Genomic DNA, 15968 nt, shown 5'->3' on the forward strand with positions numbered 1-15968 from the left:
TAAAAATATGTTGGTCACTTTATTTTTTAAGTTAGGCAGAGATAAACTAAATATATCAAAATGTGATGCATATTCATTCCCGGTATTCTGTAATCTAACAATAGGTGAGTTATATTGAGCTACCGTTCGAGAATTTTGACAATAAAATATTGTAGATGTTCTGCTTAATCTAGGTGGTACAATGAATGAAATCAATTTCAGTAGATCAGGGGTATCAAACATTGGTTTTATTATTTTATATAAAGTCATAAGATCGGTCGATGTTCTTCGTTCTTGCAATTTAGTTAATTTAAGAGAGTCTAAAATTTTGTTATAATTTAATTGATTAGTAGAAAAACCCATCTTAAAATTAATATATCTAAGAAATTTATTCTGAATTCTCTCAATAGAATCTGATAAAGTGATTTGATAAGGTGACCATATTGGAGAATTATAATCTAGTTGGCTTCTAACAAGAGATGTGTAAAGATATTTTAATGTGTTTATATTATTAAAATCTTTTCCGGTTCTAAGTACAAATCCTAATAATTTTACAGCTTTGTTAGATATTTTAATAATGTGCTCTTTAAATAATAATTTTGAATCGAACAAAACACCCAGATTGCTCACGGTAGAAACATCAGTAATTTTAATTTGATTTAACATGTAATTAAATAGAATCGGATATTGTAATATTTATACCCTATGAACTGTATAAATGGACAATGTCCGTAAAATAAATAAATATAGTAAACATAAAATAGTTAAAATATTTGGGTAAATTATAAGAACGCCAATATTTCTTTTTCTTTTAAAAAATAAATAAAATAATAATTGTAGTAACAAACATATAACTAAACGAACAAAATTCCAACATAAATTGAAATAGGGTCTAACTGAAAAAAACCACCAAAAATCTGATACATAAAGTAAAATATATATATTTAGGAAGATATAACTTAATAACTAGAAAATAGTTTTTCTTTAAAATTGTTGTCTATAAAATAATTTAAAAAATAACAAACGTAATCTTACAATAATGATAAATTCTAACAATTTTAAAAATAAACGCAAGGGAGCAATAACAAAGTTGAAATCTTTATATATTTAATTCCTCTGTGCGTGTGGTGTCACCGTACTCCTCCTAAACGGCTTAACCGATTTACGTGCGGTTTTCAGAGAAACATAGATCTTTGCTATGTGCGTGTTCGTAGATATTAAAATCTTCAATCGAATACGTAAAAAATAAGTTAGGAGCATAAATGTTTAATTCATCGATCTACCAGCATTGCATTCGAGGAGAATGCATTTGCAAAAAAATTGAAAAATGTTGTTTTTTCATGTATAAAAAAAGTTTGTTTTTGAATGTTTACAAATAGCATTTGTTTTTTGTGGATCTCAATTAGATTCTTTTCTTAAATAACGTATAATTTCTATCCATTTGTTACTTTTTATTGGATTTTTGGTAACACTAAAATAATATTAAATTCAATACATTTAAAAAATCGAATTCCTACATAAGTACACCCCTTTGTTGGTGAGACGACCGGAGTTTGACGTTTGCAAATAGAATGCCATATTTGAAAAAATATTTATTTAATGTTTTGGAATTCAACCATAAACAAGTACCTAGGTACCCACTTAAATGAAATATTTTAATATTATCAATTTTAAGTTTTGGAATTTAATCACAAACAAGTAGTTAGGTACCTACTTATCAATGAAGTCTTTTCCAAGCTAATAGCAGGGAAGTCAACGTTCGGGCAGGACAACGTCTGACGGGTCCGCTAGTATTTTATATAAACCTAGAAATGTAAGATAAATTTATTGTAAAAAATAACGAAATAATATAAACATATTATTTCGATGAAACAAATATTACACATCATAAAAGGGACCAGGTTAAACACAAAAAAATATCAACAGAATTGATCAATAAGCAATTTTTTTAAAAAAAAGAAGGTTATAAAAAACATAAGTAAAATATCAAATCATTTTTGCCTCCCAGTCATTAAAGGACATATAAAAAAAAAATTAGATCTCCAATGCCTTCACATTCGCATGGTTTGTTTATGGTAATCTTTACTTCTTTTTCTTTGTTTTATTATATCAAAAATATTTATTTATTTATTTATTCATATTTTTCGCTTACAAACTATAATTAATAATACAAATAATGTGCCCTCATTGGGGTTTCCCGTGCCGAGGACACTTAACAATTTAGTTTTTTGAAATTACATTTGAGAATAAACAAAGAAGACTAACTTAAAAAACAGACATAATTAATTAATATTCAGACAGTTTTAAAAACATGGTATTTATGTACATCTATATTATTTATATAACAAAACACACAATAAAAATAACAAAAACCTAACATAAGCTAGACAGTTGTGGAGCAGTTGATTCAGTATTGGTATGGGCGAATGAGACAATCCATTTTACTTCTACCTAGCTCCACTATCCATTTTTTAATAGCCTTTTTAAACATTTTCTCATTACTAATTGCTTTAATAGATAGTGGAAGTATGTTATAGATTTTAATTGAATAATACTCAAAATCCCTTTGTCCGAAAGTGGTATTAGTTTGTATTTGTTTAAGTTGTCTATGTGTTAAGGATCTAGTGATTATAATATTTGTATGTGATGTATTGTGGGGGTTATGTCTTTCATTTGAGTAAGAGTAGTTTTTGAATCTATAAGTGAGTATTGTTTTAGCGTATAATTGTTTTGGTGTCATAAGTTGTGATTTATGGAATATTTCTTCAGTCTGTATCGGGACTCAGAGTATTATTTTAATGATGGATTTTTGTGCAACAAATATACTATTTAAAACAGTGTCACTCGCACCACCCCAACCGATTATACCATACTCCAAAATTAATTGGCACAATGCAAAATAAATCTAATTAATCTAATCTAATTTATTTGAAGTAATACTTTACTGTATGCCAGTAATAACGCCCATAGTATACCTTGTTTGCCCATTGCTCGCTCCCCGGTACCACATCTGTATCTCACGTTTTTTTCTAAATAAAGAACGATCAATGTTCTATTGCAAAATGGGTTCGTTATTTGTCCCCTCGTTAAATCGACACGATGATAAGAAAAAGTCCGATTTACAAAATTTAAAAAAAAAGGTTGGTATCATAGAATTAAGAATAGTCCAGAAGGAGCGTAGAATCATATTTGAACACATCGGACTGTGTCCAATAATTCCCCCACTTAGACACACTTTCGCCGCGCGCATACTTGAAGTCACCCAGTAATATTGCCAGATCGCGAAGAATATAACCATAACACAAATGTAAGGTAAAATAAAAACAATTTGTTATTTTTTCCTAAAATTTTATTGTGCACTCGGAAACATTGATTGACACAACAGAGTAGATAAGTAGATTAGTAAATATAAAACAAATTTTATTTTACATAAAACGGATATTTTTATATCATGTTAAATAATATTTTATGTTTTAAAGATAATGTCGGCCAAATGTCCACCGCGGCGTTGTTTAATCCGTTGTTCAATTTTCATTACTTCTCTTATTATATGAGCAAAGTAGGGTAAACATTTTTACGACCCTGGCAACACTAACGAAATTTTCATTTTGTTTCTTCGACAATCTGGCAGATGGAAAAATAACTCAATTTTTCAGTAATGCATTTGTGACAAACACATTCATTTGATAATTACACATGAAATGTGATTGCATCCTGTTTCTTTAAGATCTTAGCAGTATTTCTACACTTTAAAAGGACACAACACGGCATGGTCAAATTCGAATCAGGAGTTGCGTACCGAGCGACGTCTACAAATAAACTAACGGGTCAAAACGTAAACCCACTAATTTATAAGTAGTTGAGTTGCCTTCTGTGCGTATGCGGTTTATGGACTATTCTTTATTCTATGGTTGGTAGACATGCTCCTAAAGTATGCTTAGATTTTCAGATGTATTCATTGTTTACTTTGTCTGTGGCAGCCGCTAAGGTTAGACGTGTTCGGCGTGCTCGGCGATTTTCGTCTTGGCGATCCAGAATGCCTCCACTGGGACGATGGAGACCCAGTTTCGACGTCATATCCGTAAACCCATGTTTCGTCACCTGTTATTACAGTTTCAGTAATTCTGCATCGTCGTTGACTTCATTTAGTGACACCTGAGCAACTTCCATTCGCCGCTGTTTTTGTTCGAAATGCAACAATTTTGGAGCAAATTTTGCTGCCACGCGTTTCATACCCAAAACATTCGAAAAATTTTTTCGGCTACTGCTTAAAACGAATAATGCCAAAAACGGCCACTTTGAACGCCACATATCCTTTGTGATACATAATATGTCAACGGTGTTCTATTAACTAAAAATAGTCCTTCAGAAATAATGTTCGAAATACTAGTTTCCAAATAGAGAATCTTCAAATAATATTTGTAATCTGCAAGCTTGTTTTAGTACCGAAAAAACGCGACTAGGTAAAGATGCAAAATACAGTGTACTTTTTTGTATGGAGAATAAGCTGAGGTAATCGGCTTGTTCTATTGTTCACTGAGAATGGGCTGGGCGCTGGACGCACTTTAAAGATTTGTTTTCTATGAAGATATATCAACAGTGGTGGTGATTTATAATAAATAATTATTATTTCATTTATTTTCCCAACACAGTAACTACAAAACATTATAGAAAGTCAAATATAATGGTAAGCTGTGCATAATAGCTTATTTAGACGATTCGCCCCTGCAAAAAGTCCCTGCATAAACACAAGAAATTCGTAGCCAGTTGGAACTAAAACAAACTAGTGTTTTTTTAAAAGGAATAACCCGCTGTACATCTATTTAGAGGCTTGTCGGCTGGTGGAAAAGAGGGGATATGGAAAGAGGTTATGAAAAATACACCCCAACCAATTGAGAAATAATCTTTCTAGGATTTTTTTCTTGCAACTGGAGGGAACCGAAAAGGCGAGGCTAGTTTCACAGATGCTCGTCTTACCAACGTCACGGCGCCTATCTTTAGTACATTTTAAAACAGTGAAATAAATAATTTTAAAGAAAAAAAAGCAAAATTAACACCATTAATTGTATTTTTCATCTGCCTGAATACATGCAACTTACGGGTACTGTTTTATTTTTCTTTCCGTATTTTTTTTACTTTTCTACGCTTGGTTTTCACTCCACGTCCATTGTCAATCAAACATATCCACGTGCTGGCTGTTTAGTCTTGGTGCGAATCTCGGAGAGACCGGTCGCGTCGCTTGTATTGGGAAAGTCTCGTATCGCGATTTCTCTTCGCCGTGGTTTCCTACAACTCTATAACCGGAGTAATAAAAACATTTACACCAGCAAAAAATACTGTAATTTTGCCTTCGAAGACTAATTAAATAGTGTTTTTTTTCTAATCAAAGTGGTTGAACTTCTAACAAATTCATATATATTGCACCGGTTAACAACAATCAATACAAACACGTTACACGAGGTAAGTCTCCTAATATATTTTTTATGTTTATTGCAATATTTTTAGTATGTCGAAATGTTTGAAATTTAGAGAGGGAAAAAATTCAAATCTAGACTTATGTATGTAAAGCTGTCCTGACCTGTCATTTTTTTAAATTGATTAATTGGTTTACAAAATGAGAATAAAATTACACAGGGTATGTAGGTACATAAATGAGAACATCTTCTCTAATTCTCCACCAACAAGCTACAGAAAGTGACTTGGTGGGATTTTAGTTTCAGTAAAAATATAACATTTAGAATTTTTTTTAAATTGAAAAACGTATAATCATATTACTTAAATAAAAATCAAAAAAAAATATTAAAAACTCGTGTTTAGAGAGGGGGTTCGTTTTTTTACATTCATTTTTATTTTCTAAACAAGTTCCTTAAAATCAGATGTTATATTTCAAAAGACTCGTAATTTTTTACTGTATTCAGGTGTCACATGTGTGTTTTTTATATTTAGATTTAAAGTTTTAATATTAAGTTTTGATTTTAAGATTTCTGGAAGATTACTAAAGTTTTTTATCCCACAATGATTTAAAGCTACATTTGTATTGCATATATGCAAAATTAAATTATTCGAAAATCTCGGGTTCCGAGAACTTTGTTAATTAGTGGGTTTTTTTTCTTTGAAAGTAGTTTGTATAAAATATGCTTTTTTGAAGATGTCATCAATTAATTGTCGTTGGCTGGTTTAAGTTGCCAATTTACGCACGGTGTAACGTTCACCATTATGTCTATGTTCAAACATACTTTTTCCTTACATTTTTTTATTTGCTTATTATATATTTTGATGTTTTTTCATTATTTACTTTGATACTCACCGTTATTTGGGATATTATTTATTACTTTAATTTCGTGCTTTATAAACCGTATCTCAATTATCATTTCAATTACGGTTTTGTATTATTTTCTATTGATTTAAATGACTCTTTTATTTTGTATATTTTATTGTTTTTTTTTGGTTTTGGAAAGAATAGGAAGTTAATTAAGATAAGAAATAAAAAAGATGTTAATAAAAATAAAATTAATTAAATATCGGCTTTTGCCAAGTAAAAAGACTGGAACATTTATCGTTGTAGGTGAGATTCACCTGGCTGGATTATTTCACCTACTAGGCAAGGCCTTAAACTGTTTTTTGAAATTTATGCTTCTTTTTATGACAGTTAGCTTAATCGACAACATTTTAAGCGTATCCAAAAGTTTGTAGACAAGGCTGGACTTCACACATTTTTGAGAAGTGATCATGGAAATCTAGACACTTACAGGGCTTACGACCTAACCATGTTTATTAGCGTTTAACAAAGTATAAAATATATTTGAGTATATTTATTTATTTGTTTATCGCAGCTGCACCAAATTTAATTTGCTTTGTCCCCATTTAGATATTTTTAATACAAAATTTTGTGACTTCAAAAAAAAACTTTTTGAAACTCTGTAAAATGAAACATTTGTCAGTGTGTAATATGTTTATGTTCCTTTAATTATGTTTATTTTATTATAATGTCAAAATTTTGAATTGGTCAACTTTATTATGAAAATCCCTCTCCTCCACTCTATTTTCTCATCCCTTAACCTTCTTACGAGCTCTTTTTTTTCTCATGTCTTATATAATATATTATTTTTCTCTTTACTGTGTAACGTGTTCTCTCATTATATTTGTGAAAAACTTTAACTGGATGTATGTACTATTTTTTATATTTTGTATTCTTATATAACAACTGTTGTTTTTCCTTAATAAATAAAAATATAATAAAATAAAAATAAAATATACAGTAACCAAATACGTTTTTATTTTTATTAAATGTGTATTTTTATATATTTTTGTTTTTCAAATGTATTTATTTTATTTTATTTGGGAAACCAACAGCTCTACAAACATACTTATAGTAAACAAACAGATATAGTGTATAAACTCAGAACTAATAACAGATTTCCACAAAGTATACAAAATTAGTAAATAAAATATATTACATATTAAATAAATACATATAAAAACGTTAATTTCATGTACTCGTAAATATTTTTCAATAATCAGAGAATTTATTTATATTTTTTTAAGAACAGTAGTTATTGAAAATTGGCTGGGATTAGAACAAGGACGCTTGAAGAGAGGATAAGGAGGGGAAGGGAGATGTACATATTTATTATTATAATGTCTACCAAGTTACATAATTCATTTTTAGTGTAAACTTTTAATCTGACAGAGTGATGTTTGTGTAATCTTTGTCTTTAAATTTTGTATTGTACACTGAAAAAGTCCTACGAAAAATAGCATTTTTAACATACGATGTTTTATTTATTGGTACATGAAACAGGTGGTACCGTCTACAAATCCTGGCTGGCACATGTATTGTTATTAAACTAAGTAGTTCTGTACAGTCAAGTATTCCTGTCATAATTTTGTGAAGCAGTAGTTGGTCCGCACAGACTCTGCGGTACTGTAGAGAAGTGATTCCATGGTAGGTGGGGGCAGTGAGAGTTGATACATAAGAAATACCGGTTTTGTATTTTAGGTACTGGGGATTCTATATCTGAGATGCGTATTATTGATGTATTTTTTTTATTATTGTTTACCTTGCACTTTTTGCTTTTGTTCCTTTTTTTAAAAATTTTTGAATAAAATATTAAAAAAGTATTTCAGTTACCGATGAAAAATTATTTCAAAAGAAATTTATCAGGAATTAGGTCTAAATATTTTTACACAAAAAATGTACGTGATTTAAAATGCTTGTATTTTTTTTCAAAAACAATAAAATTAAATTTGGCCGCCGCCACTTTTATGTTAAATGTATTATCTTCGAATTTTCGTTCAATACTTAGTCTTTATTGAGATCCCAGATACCTTAGTTGAGTCTAAATTTGAAATGGCGTAATCTGCCGGTCTAAAAGTAATTATATTTTAGTTACATAAAACTTTTAAGCATATTTTTAAACAGAAATACCGTTAAAAAGTATCGTTTTTATCTGATTAATGTTTTTAATTTTTTTTATTATTGCGCGATTAAAAAAAACATTCGTTTTAAAATGGCAAAATTGTATGATTTCCTAATTTTGGGTTTGTTTTACCCGACTACAGCCTTAAAAGAACGCAACTCTAGTTTCGGGAGAGCACTGTGAAACTCGATGGGAGGAGTGCTCTTCCGAACATATAATTGTATTATTTTAAGCGAATCAAACGTGCAACAGTAATAACAAAGTTTTTAAGAATAATTTATAAACATATAAACCCTCGACTAATAATCTAATAGAGTCGCCTATACGGAGATAAACCATTCTATGATTATTGACTACGACGTTAGCTACATATTACAATAATACGACGGGCCGTAGGTACTAGAGTAGAAAATTGCAAGAGGACACCGAAACCGTCCATTAAACGTTTGTTGTAAATCTACAAACCAAACTATTACTAAATAAAAAAAGTTGGAGCGCTTCTGTTCTATGCAAAACAGCTTAAGGGCTTCTTTAGAGAATTATTACTCTGAGATTTAAACCCATAACAGCATTCAAGTTCTAACAGAAGATAAAAATAAGGCGACGTGACGAGGCAATGTATTATTACGTTTTTTTTGTTATTTTTCCAAAGTACAACACATTACAAAACCATGACCCGGATTTATTCAAATAAATTTGTAAAAAAATGGTTACTGGATTCAGGTAGAGAGAAATCGGAAAACTTACTCAAAAACATTCTAAAATAATTAATTTATTATATGAATAAAAGACGAGTGATACTTTAATTCATAAACTTGAAATATCTAGTGACCGGTTTCGTCGCTTTCGCGACATCTTCGAGACTGGTATCTTGATTAAGGAGTTCAATGTATTAATACAAAATAGAGGTAAGGATAGATAATTCAAAATCATATGAAAGTATATTAAATAAAGTTATTTTTATCTAAAGGATCATTAACAATTTTTTTTCGGGTTAACTAATGAGTTGATATAATACTATTTTAATGAGTTTAAGCATTTTGTTTATATAATAAATTACAGTGAACTTCCATCAAGATTTTTCACCCACGAACTCAAATGTTTTAAAATAATAAATGGTATACTTCAATATCGTATAACTCTATAATAAATTAACTAGTAGGTAGTCATGTTTTTGATAATTTTTGAATAAAAATGTCTGCCTTAAAACAGGTTGTACCTAGTTAGGCAGACTAGACATAATCCAGAGAAATCTATTACCTAAGTATGTATGTAGTAGATAAAAGAAATTGTAATTTTTTGTTAATAAATCATGATTATTATTATTAAAAATTTTCTACAATTTAATGTTATCAACAAAAAAATAAACGTTACAAAAAATACATCTTAAAACAAATGAAGAGACCGCAATTTGGGAAAAACGCCCACGAAGACTTTGACGTCTGAGTCTGGGCCATTCCTTTTTTAAAATTTTTATCACTCTGTAGTTACAGTACATAAATATAATATGATATTTCAAGCCTATAAGAAAATCAATTTATGCAGAATTACATAAATTTTTGTGTTTTACATAAGTTATAACCCAAAAAAATACTAACCAATTTTTTTTACAGAAAAAAAACAAGCATAAACAGAATAGAAAAACTCACCCAGAACTCGAAAATATAAAGCAAGAAAAAAAAAACAAGATTAGAGTATGCTGCTTAAACATATATACGACTCAATAAAACATCTACAAAAACAATATTTATTTGCAGTACAATAGATTTTTTAAAAAGGTGTCAAATTCAATGATTTAATTTTTACAATTCTTTAAGTAGGAGATTGAAGGATCTTGGAATGGACTTTATAATAAGGTAATCAGTACAGATGAGGAAACACATTATATGTGAATGTAATGCTTTACATCATAAAAGGACCTCATCCTCGGGGGACCACTGGTTAAACCTGAGGAAGTTAAAGAGCTCGCCCCCTACCTAATTGCCCGATGCTTTCGGATCTGTGCTTGGAGGGGGAGATCAAGTAAATTTTTAACTCTCATCTTCCACACAGTAGCCAGGCTCTTTATAGGCCTGGGCTTGGAGGGCGAGAACTATTCTCGTGGTCCCGTCACAATAGATCTTCACAGGTCGCAGTGACGTCAGGAGCTTGCATAGCACTGACCCCCGCCACTAAGAAAAATAATAAGAGGGTACTGGGCGTTAATATCCGCGGACCATAGTGCATTCTTAGGAGAATTAAAATATAGACGGGAAGTGATCTAAAATAACACTCTGTTTTCAACAACATATTATTTTCTTGTTTTCAGACCGGTTTTTGAGCAACTACGTACTCCTTTACCGAAGCATGATTTAAAATGACTCGTGTCTCGAAAAAATACAAATAAAGTATTAAGAATAAATAAAAAATATACAAAGGTCTGGTCCCGTACCCTCTCTATAGTAATTATTTTTAATTCGTTTGACAATACAGGGAAATTATTTAATATAAAAAGGCAGTGCGGTCCAACCGCATAATAGAAAGCGACTGAACGTCGCTGCGTAATTGGTCTGTCTCAAATGCATAGGTGGAATCATGCGCAGTACCAACATATTTTCGTCTAAAAACTATGCTCTTTGATAAATGTGCAATAAGGACCGAGTTTACAACAATTTTGATATAACCTCAGAGTAATAACGCTATAAAGCCGCCCATTCGGACAAAAGTCATTCTAGGATTATCAGTCACAGAGTAAGACATTGTTTACAGTAAACCAATGGGCCGTAGGTGCTCAGGTCGCGAATCGCGAGCGCAGCGACGAAACCGTCCGTTACACGTCTGATCTTAAACCAAATCCATTATCCATTTAAATCTAGAAAAAAATAACACAAAGTAGATGCTTACTACATAAATAATGAACGACTAACTGAAATCAAACATTTAGGACTAACAATAGACAGACAATTGACATGGACAATTCATATTGTCTTTTTTTAAAATCAAAAACTTTGTTCCAAAAACGCAAAAACTAAAATATGTTATATGCAACTACTATGGGGAACAGGAAATCAAAATGTCATAAACAGACTACAAAGACAGCAAAATAAAATGTTAAAGTTAGTATATCACCTACCCTTTCTAACAGCAACTAAAGAACTTTAAAAAAAAAAAACAATTTATTGTAACTTAACTCTTTAAACTAGAATCCTTAAAATTTATTCATAAATTAGCCACTGATGTAATTGTCGACGAAGAATTCAAACTTGAAAAAAACTGTAGTAAACATGAACACAATACGAAAACATCAGAAAAATATTATAGACAACCTGCTAAAACGAGAAAAAGACAATAGAGACTAATAAACCATTTACTGAAATTATACAATAAACTACCAGACAAAACTAAACAAAAGACTCAGACAACCTTTACTAAAGATGTTAAAAATATTATTATTAACAGTAAAATGTGAATTTCAAAAGTTAAAATATTTAAATTTATTTCAACAGAGAGGGAAAACATTTTTGAGAAGGGAATATGGAAGTCTAGGCATTTACAGGGCTTATGACCTGTCATTGGCTGGTTTAAGTGGCCACTTTACACACCACACACCTTTACAATCCAGCCAGTCGGCCAGCATTTGGACATAATCAAACATTGTTAAAATATTTTACTATATGTATGTAACCCGTAAGGGTTTTTTAATTAAAAATTTAAATAATAAAAATAAAATAAAACCAATACAATGATTTGCGACGCTTTTGTTCCTTGCAATAAAGTGAAATGGCGTATCTACGGCTGTAGCACATTATTACTCTGATGATATAACATTAATTGAAGAGGAGCTCAAAAGCGACAACTTTTACCGTTTGTACATTAGGGTTAAATATTTAATCGTACGCACGTTTAGCTACAAGTATACCAAATTTCTGAGTGTATTATGCAATCATAATAATTGTTTCTATAGCATACTATTAGTGTGTTGTAATTTATTTAAACATAAACTGCTTGTTGTTTTAGTACTTTGCCTCAAGCAGGCAATGCAAGCAACCAAATCAATAAAAAAGTCGAATCAATTATATTTTCCTTATCACGCGTATATTTATTTCTTCACGGGTATTTCGTATAAACTATTTTTTGCTTTTCGGCAGTAATATGAAGAGTCCACTGCAATAATGATAAATGGTTAAAATATGCCAAATTTAAACAAAGTACGCAATTGAATTGCTTTATTAACTCGGTAACTTTTCACGTTTTAAAACATAGCAAATAGTAATCTGTTTCGTGATAAATATATTTATACTAATGATAAATATTTTTTTATAGTTGAGTGCAATTCTTTCTCAGCATTGCGGTAGCCCTTCGAACAGGCATAACCATCGACAGGTTGGTTCTGTATATCGGAATATGAAACAATCCATGCTGACGCCATCTTAAGTAATTATCAAGAACATACAAACCAATGCCTATCATTATCTCAGAATTATCAATCACACCGAGCAACAATCGATAAAAATTTGTAGTCAAATACACATTCCTTCTAGTCTTTAAACTGTTGTAGCTGAGCATACCCTGGAGATACTCGGTCGGGTAGAGCCAAGGATAATACCCACACTCTCTCATGTAGAAATCTCAGAAAGTTTTTTTTGATTTTCTCTATCATAAGAGAGTTCATGCATCAACCGTTTGAAACATACAAAGGCAAATACCTAAAAACTGCATTGATGGATCAATTTCAATTGATTCCTTTTATATGTTTATGTACATTACAAAAAACATATTCAAGGTATACTTAACACGAAAAAATAAATATATTAGGTGCCCAAATAAGTTTTTGCCGTTTGACAAAAGTTGGCGCCACCAGTAAGTTATGGTTAAAGTTGTCAAATACAAAACGCTATTATCATAAGGCGGACATCTGTCAACAACATGAGCTTGAAATAATAGTGAATTTTTATCAGTATAATGTATTCTTTTGTTTGCGAAAATGTCGAGTTTTGAGCCGAATAAGTGTCATTTGCGGAAACTTTTGAGTTCAACATTTTTCATCCTTCAATTTCAACATCCCAGCAAATCTCAACATTTTGGGCGCATTGTCACAGATAGCGCCTATGTGAGTATGAAAATTCAGTTTAATTTCAAACACAACTCTCAGGGGTGGTATTCTGAACGCAGTAGCGCTCGTAGAAAACACACTTTCAACGTACGTACTAAATACATGCTAACAGAGCGATCTCATCGCGCGCTGTACGGTTCAGAATACCAGCCCTGTAGCTCAATCGCAAATAACTATCGGCGTGCTAATAAGCGGCGTGATAACAATTTCTCACCATGGTTGTTTATCGTATTCGCGATCACAATACAGCATTCGTGAACACCTAATATTAAATATCAAAATATTTACGTTTTGCGACGTATAATCCTGCTGCGCAATCACATATTCGAATTTCACCGATGTAAATATGAAAAATATTCCAAAACTGCTATGTTTATTTATTTATTTATTATTTATCATGCTATTTATTGCATTTAGCCGGCGGTTGGCTAGTCAAATGTCAAGAAAAGTAGTCGCCATAGTAATTGTAATAAATTTTCACTTTTTTTGTATTAGATACGCCTTACTATTTTGCAAATGCAATAAATTGTATTAGTTTTTATAGTAAACGCTGATTTTTCGCCAGTGACCTGTATTTATTTACGAGGAAAACAAAAAACAAACCGACACGAGCGTTGACTTATGACTGCGATAACTTAAGCATGTTCATTATTGTCCATTGCGATCACTCAAATGCTTAGCATGATTTTAAGCACGTCGATAGTTTTTAGTGATTGAGCTACTGGTCTTTTACAGTGGTAGTTCGCTTGAGTGTACACTCTCCCTTACAGTACCGCATGAAAATAGTATTTTATGTCCTAATGTATGACAAAACATAACATTTCAAAACATTAAAATTAACTTGGTTCTGAGTTCCCCAATCTAATATATTATTCACATCAGGCTGGAGAAGTCGGCAATCATCCAAGGTGGAAATCTCCAGAAACGTCTTTAGATCATCAGCAAACAACAGAATTCGCGAATGCTAGTAATGTCATTTATGGATGGGAAATTTATCATTATTGCAATGGACCCTTCATATGTAAAAGATACATAATTTTTAAGACACGTGGTGTATCTTAATTGCGCAATTGTTAACTACTACCATTATCACGCCATTTTCCTGTAGGTGTAGGCAGAGAGGATGGACCGCCACACGTTTATCCTGAAATACGTTTCCAGCTTCTTTCACATTTATGCATATTTTCATACATGCCCTTCGGTTGTGCCTGCTTTTGAGATGACTAGACTTGAGATATTTATTTATCTGATCATGCCACGTCTTTCTTATACGTCCTCGTCCTATGTTACTTTTCATTCTCGTATCATTTTAGTATTATATTTTCATATATTCGTTAAACATGACTAAATCTTATCAATTATACCTGTCTCAGATTTGAACTCTCCTATCATGCACTGATTTCCAACACCTTCGTTGCTGTTCGTTCGGCCCAATCCTTTTCCAAATACAAATCTAGATTAGTATGATAAAAAGAAAGGAAAAATCATACGATTTAGCCATATTAAAATGCAGTTTTTTTTCTAAATTGTGCAGTTAAAAAAACAAAGTAAACAAATTAAATAAATCCAATATTTTTTTATGGTATGCTTGATAAAACATATACTAAAAGGTATTATATAATTGAAATATAATTACTTTTCAAACAGCAGATTATGCCTTTTGAAATTTAGAATAAACTTAGGTATATTGGTACTCGTACAAACACAAAACATTGAAGTAATTTTTTAAAAATAATTTGTGGATAAAAAAATTGAATAGGAAAGTTGTGGAAAAAAAATTAAATTATAGGTCTTAAAATGAAATACTAGCATTTAAAACTACACAAATTTTGTGCTATTTTTTCTTAAATTACGCCGTCAATAATCGATTTAAGTAATTAAAACAGTTGAAATATTTTAGTTCATACCCTTTTTTTTTAAATTGAAGAATGTTTTGATTTAGAATATTTTATTTCGACATCATGTTTTTAGCAAAATTTAAACGCGATATTTATTGGCCGATATGTACATTAATGATTTGCTAAATACTCGCAACAAAAATAGTTTTCTTAAAAATCTTTATCAAACTAACCGTAAAAATTATTTTATTTTCATCAATATATTTTCATAAATGGTACCTACATGGTTTTTTTTCTTCTAATACAAAACTACTTTTATACATCTAGTAAATTTTGTAACTGTAACTCTCCAAAAAAAGAGTCTAGCTCTTGTGTTTGGACTTACACTGTTATAGTTGTTTTTTATTAAAATATATATAATTTTGAATATACGAGTACATGAGAAAAAAAAACTTAAAGGATATAAAAAGAAAAACAGAAAATAATAATACATTATTACTAATTAAAATAGAATGCAGTTTTTACACGGGTTCAAAAAATTTACTTTGAATTTATTTATTGATATATTCTTGTAAATATGATGTTCATTTACTTAATTTTTTTAACAGAATTTTTTTGAAAAAAAAAACGGAGTTTCAA

General features: G+C 30.5%; 1 protein-coding gene across 3 annotated transcripts in view; it reads left to right on the top strand.

Annotated features, from left to right (window-relative positions):
• The window catches only part of LOC148282174 (sodium-independent sulfate anion transporter), a 110856-nt gene that overhangs the window by 20421 nt on the left and 74467 nt on the right, over positions 1–15968 (top strand). For 2 of the 3 annotated variants that reach the window (XM_088225522.1, XM_088225524.1), the window contains exon 1: positions 5181–5439. The exons of the other annotated variant lie outside the window; for it this stretch is intronic. The gene's annotated coding sequence lies outside the window, so the exon portion shown is untranslated. Of the gene's footprint in view, positions 1–5180; positions 5440–15968 lie in introns of those variants that run through there. 3 annotated transcript variants of the gene reach the window in all.

The sequence above is a fragment of the Micrasema longulum genome, unplaced genomic scaffold (genome assembly GCF_059751315.1).
Source record: "Micrasema longulum isolate JH-2025_06_02 unplaced genomic scaffold, ASM5975131v1 h1tg000367l, whole genome shotgun sequence".
Lineage (NCBI taxonomy): Eukaryota > Metazoa > Arthropoda > Insecta > Trichoptera > Brachycentridae > Micrasema > Micrasema longulum.